General features: G+C 42.8%; 2 protein-coding genes across 4 annotated transcripts in view; one reads left to right on the top strand and one right to left on the bottom strand.

Moving 5' to 3' along the window:
• Positions 1–13316, top strand: part of LOC143151511 (band 4.1-like protein 4) — a 226401-nt gene that overhangs the window by 90389 nt on the left and 122696 nt on the right. The window lies entirely within an intron of this gene.
• The window catches only part of LOC143151510 (uncharacterized), a 69830-nt gene that overhangs the window by 43282 nt on the left and 13232 nt on the right, over positions 1–13316 (bottom strand). Inside the window, exon 1 of one of the 2 annotated variants that reach the window (XM_076320708.1) lies at positions 6194–6462. The exons of the other annotated variant lie outside the window; for it this stretch is intronic. The gene's annotated coding sequence lies outside the window, so the exon portion shown is untranslated. Of the gene's footprint in view, positions 1–6193; positions 6463–13316 lie in introns of those variants that run through there. 2 annotated transcript variants of the gene reach the window in all.

The following is a 13316-nucleotide window of genomic DNA, read 5'->3' on the forward strand; positions in this document are numbered from 1 at the left end:
CATTTCGATCGATCTTTAACAAGATTGTTCAGTTCGGTTCCATCTCGAGATAATTTTCATTTATTTATCGATACAAGAATACGGAATATTTTCGGAAACTGACGCAACGATGAAACAAGAGAGTAATTGGAAAAGCAATGGACAAATCCCATTGTAAACGTTGCGTTTCGAAATACATTAAAAATGATTTCGGATCGGAGCAACGTGGCTAAAGGAAACGAGTTTACAAAGTTCGAAGGCCTTTTTAACGACGAGTGAAAGACGAATGTTGTGCTTGTGTAAGCTCTTATTGCGTAAGTACAGCGACCTTGATTACACTTCCATCTTTGCGAATATATTTAGCTTTACTATAACGAAATTGTTCGAAACTCGTATTTTTAACACAACCGACGCTCGTGCGCTTCTTTGGCTCGATTTAGCCAGCACTTGTCGACGAGGAACGGTTTAATCAGCGGTGTCAATAGTAACGCAGACCTTTGTTCACCTTTATCTACAGTTTTAATAAGCTAAATAATTCCACGTAGCTCGAAGCCTTTCTAATAAAGAATAGAAGATAAATACGGTAATTGTGAAAATTGTTACGCCGCTGGCTCGGCGAACGTTCCTTCGAACGTGTTTCTTTCCATGGAAAAACATCTGTTCGGAAATATCGACCTACGATCTCAATGGTAACAAGGGTCTCTGATTACCTTTACCCAATTCTCATCGCGAAAAATCGTTGAAATCGCGCAACGAACGAAACTTTCGTAACTTCGACGATTAACTGTTAAATCCACACACTTTCGCAAAATTGCAACGTATTTATTTTTCATTTGTATAGATATTAAATACCGTCGACGTGTTCTCACCCAACGTTACATTTCCATACGATATTTCTATGAATTTAAATCTGTCTCCAAGCCAATGTCCATTCGGAACGAGTAAAATAATTTTCTTCGATTGTATTTGCAAATTTCGAAACGAGCTGCACATTCAAGGATCGAGCCTCGAATCGTTCGCGAAATTTCAGCAAGGTATCGTCGTTCCACCGTAGATATTTCCATCAATTGGTAAAACGTGTTTAAAATGAGTTACGTGAGAAGTGAATAACGAACCAGGTGAAACTGCATATCACCAAGGATCCAGAACTACCGACCGTAAGGTTAAAGTACAAGGATCGATTTAATTAGCCGTATGGAACGCGCGAGTGTTCTGTGCGACTGGGGCCGTCTATAATTAGTACTCTTTTTTTTTTTTCTTTTTTTTTTCTTACTCCGCGCGTGGACGGCGTATTCGTTCGGGACGCGATCGCGATTATTGTACTTTCTTTTCGCGGTCGCGTTTGTTTCGCGCGTGCATACGTATGTATCGTGCACCGATCGAAGAAAGAATCGCGCGAAATCGACGCGGTTGCAATCGCGCGTCGACTTCCTCGCCCGGCAACCTATGAATTTTCCATTCTCTTTTCATTGCGCGCGATAACAAGAATTGTTACAGGTGTCGCGCGATAAAAAGTTCGCCGGTATCGTTTCGATCAAAATAATGTCACGCCTATACAAACCCGCGATAAATTGGTCCACGTGCTAATCTATCGATCGAGAGATACACGCAATCGTTCCTCGCAGCGTTTAGAACCCGCCGGATTTTCCCAAATATATATTTATTTTTTTTTTTTTTTTTTACGTATTCGAATTTACTCGTAATTTCAACGACTCGACGCGTTGTCCCGAGGAACGTTTCTTATCACATTTTTGAACATTTATTTGCATTTCTCGACTTTGTTGTACTTTCAATCGATCGCGTAATTTTCCAATACCCTTTACAACGAATTTCCATTTCTTCGTCCTCGAAGGTGGATACATTATACCCGTATTACTCGTAACTCGACGCGTTGCCTTTGTGAGAAACGTTCTCGACCTCGTTACACTTTTAATCGATGATTTCTATACTTTTTCCTTTACTACAAATCTGCATTTTTTTTTTTTTTTTTTTTTTCGAACTCGCGTACTTATGCACCGCGTTTAGGGGAATCGTTTTCGATTAAGGTTCTCGACGTTGGAGTCGTGACAAGAAGTTAACAAATTTCAAGTTATCCGCGCAACCGAGCCAGATAAGACTGCCCACGTTTATCACGTGGCCGCGCTGACTTTTACAACGAAAATGACGTTAACGAACGTCACACGTGGTACCCCGACGCGGGCCGATCGTTGGACGTATTTGTTAAATAATCATAGGTAAATTCGTCCTTCGTTTGTTATCTGCCGATAGCGCGACTGCATTTTATCGTGCGACAAATGCGCGTTAACTTTTTCTTTCTACGCGACCGGTCGGTTTCTTTCGATAATACTTTGTTCGTCGCGATCGGTTTCGAGGATTCTTCCGTACAGGGAGTTTCAGAATTGCGATCATAATTCCAAGAGTGAATTTAGCGCACGAGATCAACGAACAATTCGTTGTTTTGCGTTAAATTTAAAACGAACACTAATATCGAAACGAACACTCGATTTATGAGTTTGAATTTCACAAAGTTGAATATTATTTACAGTTGTAAATTATTATCACTTATTATCAAACGCTGTGGACAAATTAAAAGGACGTTTATAGCCAAATTCGTAACCTTTTTAAGAATATTCTCGCATTTACGAATAAATGTTTACTATTAAATTTCTCGATGATCCATCCGAATATTTTTCAATTTCAAACAACACGATTCGTTCGTTAAAGTTAAATCGAATTTTGGTAACCGATACGCACGTTCTAACCGAGTTTCAAATTTTAATCTATATCTTGTATTTATTTTTCAACGTACAATCGTCTCGTTGTCGTCCACATATTTCGAGACACTTTGTGTATTACTCTCGTCGCAAAATGATCAACTTTGGCAAATTCGTCGATCCATTGAACCGTTTCAACGTCTACCAGACTTTCTCCGCAAACTCTTGCAACTATTTTCGTAAACAATCGCAATAACACGCTTTCGATGATCTTCTCGCGGACAGTGAAAGACCTCGTTAAATTGTTAGAAATAATTTCTGCGCACGCGTTAGTACCGAATTGCAGCTGTTGCCTTGAACGAACAATAGAACGGGGATATTGTTAGATCGTAAATAAGACGGTTACCTGAAAACGGGGTCAGATGGGACAGATGTTCGTACGAACTTTTTTCATTAATTTTGTGCGCTAAATTCAGTCCTCAAGTTGTGTCCATATTACGAAACCAGCGTGTACAACGATGCTACTTCGATCTCTCGTAAGCGCGTATATCGTAAACGGCGTGTGTGAGAAAGGCGTTCCCAAACTTTCGTGACACGCGGTGCTCGTCGAACAAACAAGAAAAGCTTAACGAACACGGGCTTGTTTCGCTCGTTCGATCAAACGATGACTATACGCGGATACGCGAAGGAAATTACCAATGGTATACCATCTTGAAATCAAACAGAGTGTCGCCAAGGAGAAGTGTCACAATGAAGTTGACACGGTGCATAGAAACTGTCCATAAACCGATTGACTTCAGCGACTCGTAATAGACCAATTCTTGCCAGTGATAACGCAAAACCGCTACGTAACGATTACGGTTTTAACTCTTTGCACTCGAGGCCTCTTTGCTACCAGATACCAACGCCTCGAGAAAATACTTTAAGTGGTAAAATTCATCCGGAATCGAACATTTTTATATACTTCGCGTAGACACGCGTTTACACTCTACGAGAACGTGATATTTAAATTCCAATTCGAATTCCGAACCACGATGATTTCCCGGATCGAAAATAGTACACCGAATTAGGTGGCGACCGAGGATCTCCTCTCGAGTTCAAAGGGTTAACATACTCGAAGAAATGCAACCGGTCACCAACGTTTAAATACATTCGGATAATTTGTCGCGAAAGTGAACAGTTTTCAGTTTTCTGGATCGTCGACTCGAGAAGTGCGAAGAAATTTTGACAAAGTTCAATGGAAAACAGTGCGCTTGTAGTTAAATATTCTATAAGGTTCTTGGGCGAAACAAAGTATTGAATTACACAGCTACGAAGAGCACACGAATAAAAACAGGTGAACGAGTAAAGACGGTTTCTACTTCGACATTTGTTGGTTATATCTACAAGAGCGACGAGTACACGACGTGGAGTATATTCTTCAAAACCTTGTTAGCGAATAAATAAAATACTAAGATAACGAGTGCAAGTAAATAGGATCTAACCGTTGAGAATCGTATCGTATATAAAAATGAACCGAATCGAATGCAATTGAATCGAATTCAATGCAATTCGAATCGAATATACTTCGTTATAAAAAGTCACCGTTAAGAGTTGTCGAAGTTTCGTTGCTCGAGATCCTTCTAGTTACGAATTCTCTAAAAATCTTTGGAAAATTTATTGGACAACGTACGACACGATACTCAACGATTATTTAATTATTTTCGTCGTTCGAACCCACCATCGTGTTTCACTTCGTAAGCGTCGAACAATCGCTACGTTTACGAAGTTCGTTCGATCGCTCTGCACGGCTACTTAATTTAACACCGTATCCCTGTAAACTCGAATACGACCGTTCCGCAACTGGAATATCCAATTCGACGAATACCCGTCGTCAGAGACCACGTTTCTATTTCGGTGGATCCTTATCTTCGAGTCGTGAAGCTTGCGGGTAACCACGGAACGTAAACGACAATGAACCTTAATGCGATAATTGTTCCCAAAGGGAACCTACCCGTGAATATCTACTGGGTTGCTCGGAAACTGATATCGTTTTCCAAAATGGAGAATATATAATTGAATAAATAGTATACACACTTTAAAAAAATCGTTTCATTTTCCCCCCCAAAAAAAAAAGAAAAAACGAAACGACTTTCCGAACAACCCGATATAACCGAATAAATCCGTTGTTCTCGATTTCCGTATCAAAATCGAGGTTCGTGACGAAAGTTAATTTTAGCAAAGGTAAATACAACGAGTACATCCGATTGCGTAAATTTGATTACGAGTCGGTTAGACAAAGTGCGTTTACCTTCCCCCGAATAATTATTCGTTCGATGGTATCACGGTCCTGTCAGCCGCGGAACGTTTCGACTTCGCGATGTAGAAACGTTCAACGAGCCAGTCAATTTCGTATATCCTCCGATTCCTATGTTCTTTTCGAGGTAGTGACCAGGTAACGCGAATCCCGAGCGTTCCGCGGTGAGAAATCTTTCCGTTTTTCCCGGGCGAACGTTTCGAAACGCGTTTACGGAAAATCGTTTCGCGGTGCCGGTATGCGCACAGAGAATGTTAATCCCGTTCGTAATGTTTGCGCGAGGCAGACGTTGCGTTGCGTTAGGCGCGCGCGCGCGCGCGCGTGCAACTCGGTGCCATTGCTGTCGAGGATCGTCGCGGTGACGCGACAAATGGCCCGTTGAACGCGTTGCTCGCGATACCGATTTTCGTCTCGAAGCCGTGAAAGACGTCGCCCTCGGGGACAGGGGACGCTCCTCGCGCCGCGAAGCTCGAATAACGCTCGACGAGCCAAAACACGAGAACCTTTGGAAATTCTCCGGTCGCCCCGAGACACATCGAGTCGATCTACACGCAACACGGGGACGGAGAGGGGGCTCCCTTCGTACCCCGTTTGTATTCGCGACTTAAAGGGCGCGAAGTTTAGCACAGCGTCCCGCTAGGGAACCTGTTGCGCGCCCCCGCGGCTCCTCACCGAACTTCCCCGTACGGTCGTCAATTATCGAGGTAACTCGTTTAACGGACAATTAACAGTTCGAACGATCCTCGAGCCTCGAATACGAACAATTTACCGTCCCTCGAATTCATTGTCCCGTTGTCGCGTGCAGAAGTATCGTCCGTCGAGACGTCGTTCGAGGAAACGTAACGCGCGTGTACAGAAAGTGGCGACAGATACTGTGGAACCACGGCTCGGTTTCGTATCGCGCGCACACTCGAACGCCGCGGGATCGACCACGGTGTTAATTCGAATCTCGTAGAACGTCGCGAATATTGCACTGGACGACGCGACGAGTTTCGATCGTGTTCTCCCGATCGAGACCGGTGTATTCAACGATCGTTTCACGGCTCCGTGTACAATTCACGGATCGGTCGTGTCCTACGTCGAATAGAGTCACGGATCCCCTTTGTCGTGTTTCCTCGTCGTCCGTTCTCGCGATTTCGAACGTATCGAACTCGAATAAACCGAGCGGAGCGTTTGCGATATTGGTAATTGTAGATTCTCTTACTTGGACGAACTCGGTGTCTCGTTCCCGGTGACACGGTAGGGGATCCCTTTCCGCGCGGATCCCTCGTAGTTGTAACACGCGAAATCTCGCTAGAGAAGAACGGTGGCGGTGGTTGCGTCGCCGCGCTCCGATCCAGAAAGACCCGCTCACGTGCCTGGTACACCCGTGAGCCACGTTCACCGTCCGACCGTCGAGAAGCGACTGTGCGTTCGCGGCTACTCTACCTCCTACCACCTAGCAACCCTCCCCGAGGAGAGGAGGGCACACGCACGCACCGAGAGGCCACGTTCTACCGCTGTGACACACAAATGGCTCGCACACCGCCCGAACGTACGAACGTACGAACCAACGAACGCAGATATCAAAGATACGTGTGCACGGTGTCGTGGATATTCTATAAGTAGGTAGATTTCCTGCGCGCGTCGTGTGTACGTGCGTGACGTACGTACGTGTGTCTCGTTTCTGTGCGCGTATGCGCGCTCCTGGCGGGGACACCGGGCGGTGCGCGCAGGCGGTCGTGTGTAAACGAAAAGCGCATAACTGCGAGGAGAGAAACGTACATAGGTACGTAACGACGACGACGACTACGACCACGACGAGAACGACGATGTCGCGCGACACGCGTGTGCGCGCGGCCGAACTTTGTGCGCGGCGAGGACGCCCATGCACCGATTGCGACGCGTTTACGCATTCGGCAGGATATTCGGACGCGTATAGGAGGACTCGCGCACCCGCCGTGACGCTTTATTGGCCGGGTTAACGATGACAAACGCGAGTAAGTTCAGACGACGATGAACGACTACGCACACCGTGCACCCGGGGACGCTGAGATACCTGCGCGCGGTTAGGGACAACGATGCATCGGTGTCTTCACCGTTTTTGGATCGACGGGTCGAACGTCGTCAATGTTTTTCCATGCGTTCGAAATCCAAGATTTTCGAGAAATTGACCCTTTCGCTTCGGCGAGCGTGTATATACGTCCTCGAAGAATGACCATTCGTATACGAAGAGCGTTTATATACGCTCCGGAGAAGTGGTCGCTGAGGTACGAAAAGCGTTTATATACGATCTGGAAAAGTGGTCACTAAGGTACGAAAAGCGTTTATATACGCTCTGGAGAAGTGGTCGCTGAGATACAAAGAGCGTTTATATACGCTCTGGAGAAGTGGTCGCTGAGGTACGAAGAGCGTTTATATACGTTCATACAATATATACTTTTATTTCATACTTTACACGAGATACTTTTGGTAATTCTTATAAGACAATTATTGCAAAAATATGGGAAACAAAAATCAGATATGAGTAACAATCCTCAAAGAGTTAGCGAAAGATTTCCGTCCATTTTCGTCCTTCTCCATTTTCCGTCCATATATTCGAACGAGGCATCAAAAAAAAAAAATCAAGTTCGAAAATGTGTCGTCTGTAGCAAACGCGGTAAAAAACGTGAGTCGAGGTACTATTGTTCACAATGTGATGTTGGCTTATGCGTGGTTCCATGCTTTGAACTTTGTCATACCAAACTTAAGGTTATGGTATTGTCATACCGTACTATAATAAAGTTTTATATTTTATAAAGTAAAATGATATTACCAAATATAAGAAATATTGTGAAATTTAAAGAACAAGAAACGACTTCTACTTACTTCGTAGCATTCCGTACCTCAGTGTCAACTACTCAGTAATACGCTCCGTTCACAGCTATCACATTTTGTCACAAGCCCTTCGTAGCGAAAGGGTTAACAGATCTTTAACACTATCGGGGTAGGAACTGCGTACGTTATCGGTCGACAGATTTTCCGGACGCTCGACCGAAAGGTTATCGATTTTTCAATTGCAACTTCATGGATAACGTACGATGATCTCCGTGGGATTGTTTCAAAGGTCGAACCTTTTACTTTGATACCACTTGGTTGAAATCCCGTGAAAATCCTCTTGCACCGCCAAGCGATCGAAAGAACGAAAATGGTTTGCTTAAAAATATTAGAAAATTTCAAACCGTTTCCAATTGTTTCAAACATTTTCTACGCACCAGAGATTACCGTTGATTTGAAGATCGAAGTCTTTTCTTTGCACCCCCGAAAATTTAATGTACGATTTTTTTTGTCCGTGGTTCACGTTGAAAAGTAATATATTGGGTTGTTCGGAAAATGTTTTCCAAAATGGAGAATATATAATTTAATAAAACGTTTATACACTCTGAAAAAATCGTGTTTCACTTTCACCAAAAAAAAAGAAAAAAAAAACACGAAACGACTTTCCGAAAAACCAAATAAACAAACGAACATCGTTGCTCGTTCATGTAAACACATTCATACGTGTTCGAAGCATCACGTGTACTGATCGAATCGTTTTGTACAAATCGAGAAAGCCATCGATGTTCCACGAACGATGTATCGACTAATGTTAACGACGATATGTATCGATACATCGATCTTTTTCATTTGTTGCCGTCCATGCGAGCCGATCGTGCACGGATCTCGCATAAACGATAGCGTTCTATTGAGTCGCGACGTACGAGCGCCCTGAAACGTACGCGTGAGGATACCACCTTCGAGTTTGTAGGGAAAACTCTGGCCGAGGCAGTCGCGTTGGATGTTTATTTAAATTACAATGGTCTATTTACGTGCCATTCCACGGCAATACGGTACAACGAACGACGGAAGTATCAGGCTCGTATGATCTTCGATAGGAAAGAATAGGGGGGTGTCTCGTTTCCAGACCTGCTGATACTTCGTGCAGAGATTACAATAGCACGAGAAACTAACCGAGAGAGACCGACTTGTACAAGAAACGACCGAAACGGACGTAGCGGAACCGTTTGTTCTAAGAAAGGACGAAGGTGTCCGATTTCGCGACGTTGCGCGATAGTACCCAATTTCTACAAAGATTACTTCGACACTGAGAAGAAACTACGTAACTTAGAGACTTGTACAAGTTAAACAAAAGTTTAACAAAAAAATTACCACAACGGAAGCATCGAGGCATTTATGTTCTCGCGTAAGAAAGGACCAAAGTGTCCAAGATGTTGCGCGATAGTACTCGATTCGTGCAAAGAATACTCCGCTACCCAGGACGTACTAACCTAGAGATACCGATTATAATCGACTTGTACAAACAATGGTTAGAATGGAACTGTGAGGATCGTTTGTTTTCGCGTAAGAAAGAACAGAGGTGTCTGATTTTTAAATATTACGCACAAAAATGATTCCAGCACCGATGGTGGACAAACCGACTAGAACGAACTTGTATAAATAATGATCAAAATAAAACTACGAAGATCGTTTGTTGTCGCGTAACAAAGAACAAAGGTGTCTGATTTTTAAACGTTACGTACAATAATTACAACAATACCGACGAAAGATCGATTTACAGAGTCCAACTTCGACCAACCGATACAAACAATATTTTAAGACCTTGTGCAAAATGGGTTACCTATTTTATCAAGTATAAAGTTTAGGTGATACTTGAAAGCGATCATCGCTCCGACGACCAACGAGAAAGTTGTCGAAAATGGCTTGGAAAATAAAAAATTACGAAAGAAAAGGCTTTCTAAGAGCATTGGCACGATTCGTTCCGGGTTTTGGAACATCAGATGTTTGATAAATAGACCGAGTCGGGACAACCGTAAAGTCATCCATCAGTAGAACGTGTTAGATTGAACATCGCAGCACTAGATTTTAATACTTCGTACAATTTGTCGCGATTACTAATATAACGTTGCGTCGAGTAACTCTGAACGCAATTCCAATGACAAATGTCTCGGATCTACGATCGAGTGAAATTTGTTTGAAAACGGTCCGATCTCAAGCGCTAGGGATTACGATTAATAAAAGTACGACCGTAAAAGTGAAGTTTCGAACTTTTACTGAAATTCTCATAGTTTTCGTCTCGAGGAACAATATCGACGAATTAAATTTGTCGATTTTGCAAGGAAGTCGGACGAATTATCGAGACATTGCGTCCACTTCGGAAAGGAGAGATCGTACACGACGATACGTACTTCTAGGATAAAGATAAATAAGTACAGAATAAATAAACGAGAAACAAAGTATCGTAGAAACACGAGACACTCGTGCTATACTTCCCAATTATAAGCGTGTATCCTCCTGTTGGGTATTTCTTGGGAATTTTTCCAATATCCATCAAAAATTGTAAAATTCCATCTTCAAATGTGCTCGTTGCACCCGCGCTGCATTATTGCATAATACATGTCGTGTACTCTAATTTCACACAATTTGGCCAACAAAACACCCAACCTGGACTTTCCCTCTCGTTTCGTGGCTCAGGTTTGCCCACTCGACGTACTTCCGCGAATCAAGAATCCTGACGAACGTACCTACGTGGTGTTCACATCCAATGGAGCAACTCGGAAACAAAATTTCCGGACCCGGTGCACAGATTCGTTTCGAACAACGTTTCTCGAGCAAAACACACCGTTCGGACGAGAAACACCGCGGACACGGTCATGAATAATGTAATTAGGCTAGCTGCCGCCTTTTCCGTTGGGACATGTTTCTGTACGAATGTACAACGCGTCGCTGTTAACGACAGGACATTTTTATCGGCCCCCATGCGAACGCGCGCTGCGGGCGCAGCTGAAGGAAACCAGAGTGGAAAAGGCACATTACCGGTGACATTATGGTAATCGCAGGATCGTCCCCTTCGGGTTCTTCCCCTACCCCTTCCCTAGTTTTCGTGGGCCAAAGCCCATCTACGAGGAGTCTTTCTCTTTTGGACGGAAGAGGACTGTGTTCGAACGAACGACGAGAATTCGTGAACTGGAAACCAACTTGGACACGTTCTCGATACACGTTACTCGGTGACGTCAACGAGTATCCTGCAATTTTTTTGCATCCAAGATGCAGTTCTCGTTTCAAGCTCGATGGTTTATCCGTGCTGATTGGAATCGAATTCGAGCGATCAGTTTTCGACCGATTTACAAACGAAATAAAGAAATAGGGTTTAAATGGTTTAGTACGTGATTAGTAAGTGCAATATTTTGCAATTTTTTTCCATCCAAAATGTTCTTATTTCGTGCTCGATGGTTTATCCGTGCTGATCGGAATCAAATTCGAGCGATTAGTTTTCGATCGATTTACAAAGGAAATAAAGAAATAGGGTTTAAACGGTTTAGTACGTACGCGACTAGTAAGTGCAGTATCCTGCAATTTTTTGCATCCACGATGCAGTTCTCGTTTCGTGCTCGATGGTCTATCCGTGCTGTTTGGAATCGAATTCGAGCGATCAGTTTTCGGTCGATTTACAAAGAAAATAAAGAGATAGGGTTTAAACGGTTTAGTACGTGATTAGTAAGCGCAGTATTTTGCAATTTTTTTGCATCCAAGTTGTTCTTATTTCGTGCTCGATGGTTTATCCGTGTTGATCGGAATCAAATTTCAGCGATTAGTTTTCGATCGACTTACAAAGGAAATAAAGAGATAGGATTTAAACGGTTTCGCGATCAATATTCACAGAATACTCGAAGCAAGAAAAATCATTGCGTAGAAGGTACATCGAGTGTAGTCTCTACTCGATCTTGGTAAGTCATTTCTCTAAATAGCTATACTCGACACTGTTTGGTTACTTGACTCTCGATTATATAATGCGACAGATCGGGGACTTTGTAAAGAACTTGGATGGTTCACTGAGGAAATTTTACGATCGAGTAACCCCAGTAGAAGGTTCGGCCGCTTATTTTTTTAATTAGAGCATCGATTCGTTCATGGGCGTACAACTGACCGAGAGATAATTTCTTTTTGTAATTTTTCAGAAGAGATATAAAATTCACGAACTAGAGGATTAAAATAATCGATTCCCGTCTTTAGTTTATTAAACCTTTGACGTTGAAAGTCTGTACAAACGTTCTGCTCTTTCTGTCCGGTTGTAAATTCGCCAAAAGGATCGATCGTAATTGGCAAACCTTGTCACCATCGTTTGAATCGCTCTTTGTTAAATTCGGAGACACCGGGGTTACATAAATCGCGAACGAAGACTATTTAGGTCCCGATGAAGTCGAATTTTAAGTTGATCGTTGTTATCGAAAACCGTTAACACTTTACACGTTAACTGTTACAACAAAAGGATTTTCACAGTTGCTTCTACTTCTCGGTGTATACTCTCGGTCCAAATAACAACGCGTTTTTATTTCACTTTTCAAATATTTAAAGGCAGTTATGAAAGTACATTTAAAGATCACCGTTTTGAAATTAAAATAATATTATTATTCCTCCTTTCGTTTTACCCTTTATTGTTATTCGAGTGGTTAAGAATGCTTTCGCTTGTTTATCCCACGATTGTGTTGCACGTGTTAACTCGAACGCCTCGATTAAATGGTTATGAAAAAGTGTTCGGTCGTTGAACGACTTTGGTAGTAATTCTCGTGTTACAAGACAGAATGTGGTGTAACAGAAGATACTGTACCACTGTAAAGTATCACCGAGTTTGGGTTACGAAGAGAGGACGCGTCATCTACCGAGATGTTAATTAAACCGGTAGTTAACGAGGTGGCGAAGAAACGACTTTAATATCGACGAATTGAAATAATATTTATGTACTGACCTTTCGGCGAAATTGTCAGTTAGACGAGCAGAGTGACAGCAGACACGTAAGCAGAGTGAAAGCTCGATCGACCTACATTTATAGCCACTCGCGAGGGGTAGTCATAGTCACTATCACCCCCAGCGACTAAGCACCCCTGATATTTCAGCCTATCGTGTACCAATGTGTTATCGATGGAAACCAAAGAGTAATAATTAGATACGCCAGTTAAATCAAATCGATGCGCGTGGCTCGTCGCCGTGATAATAGTTGAAGAATTTATTCGAATTAGTAATCACCGATCGGAACAACCGCGTTGCAATATTTCATTCGTTTCTGTCTACCGTGGGATGACTTCTCCGTGCTTGTACGATTCACGTACGTACGAAACGACTCATCGACTCCAACCAGGAGAATTTATGCAAAGTCGCGAGCTTTCGAAAGAGCTATCGGAAAGTATAAATTTCTTACAATTTAAATACCGCGAACCCTACTTAGAAATTCTACAGCACGTTGAACAACGCGTGCATAGGTATCTTCTCGTTTATTTTCATTTTTATAACACGTGACGTGTGTACACACTCTT

This window comes from Ptiloglossa arizonensis, chromosome 9 (genome assembly GCF_051014685.1).
Source record: "Ptiloglossa arizonensis isolate GNS036 chromosome 9, iyPtiAriz1_principal, whole genome shotgun sequence".
In the NCBI taxonomy this organism is placed as follows: Eukaryota; Metazoa; Arthropoda; class Insecta; order Hymenoptera; family Colletidae; genus Ptiloglossa; species Ptiloglossa arizonensis.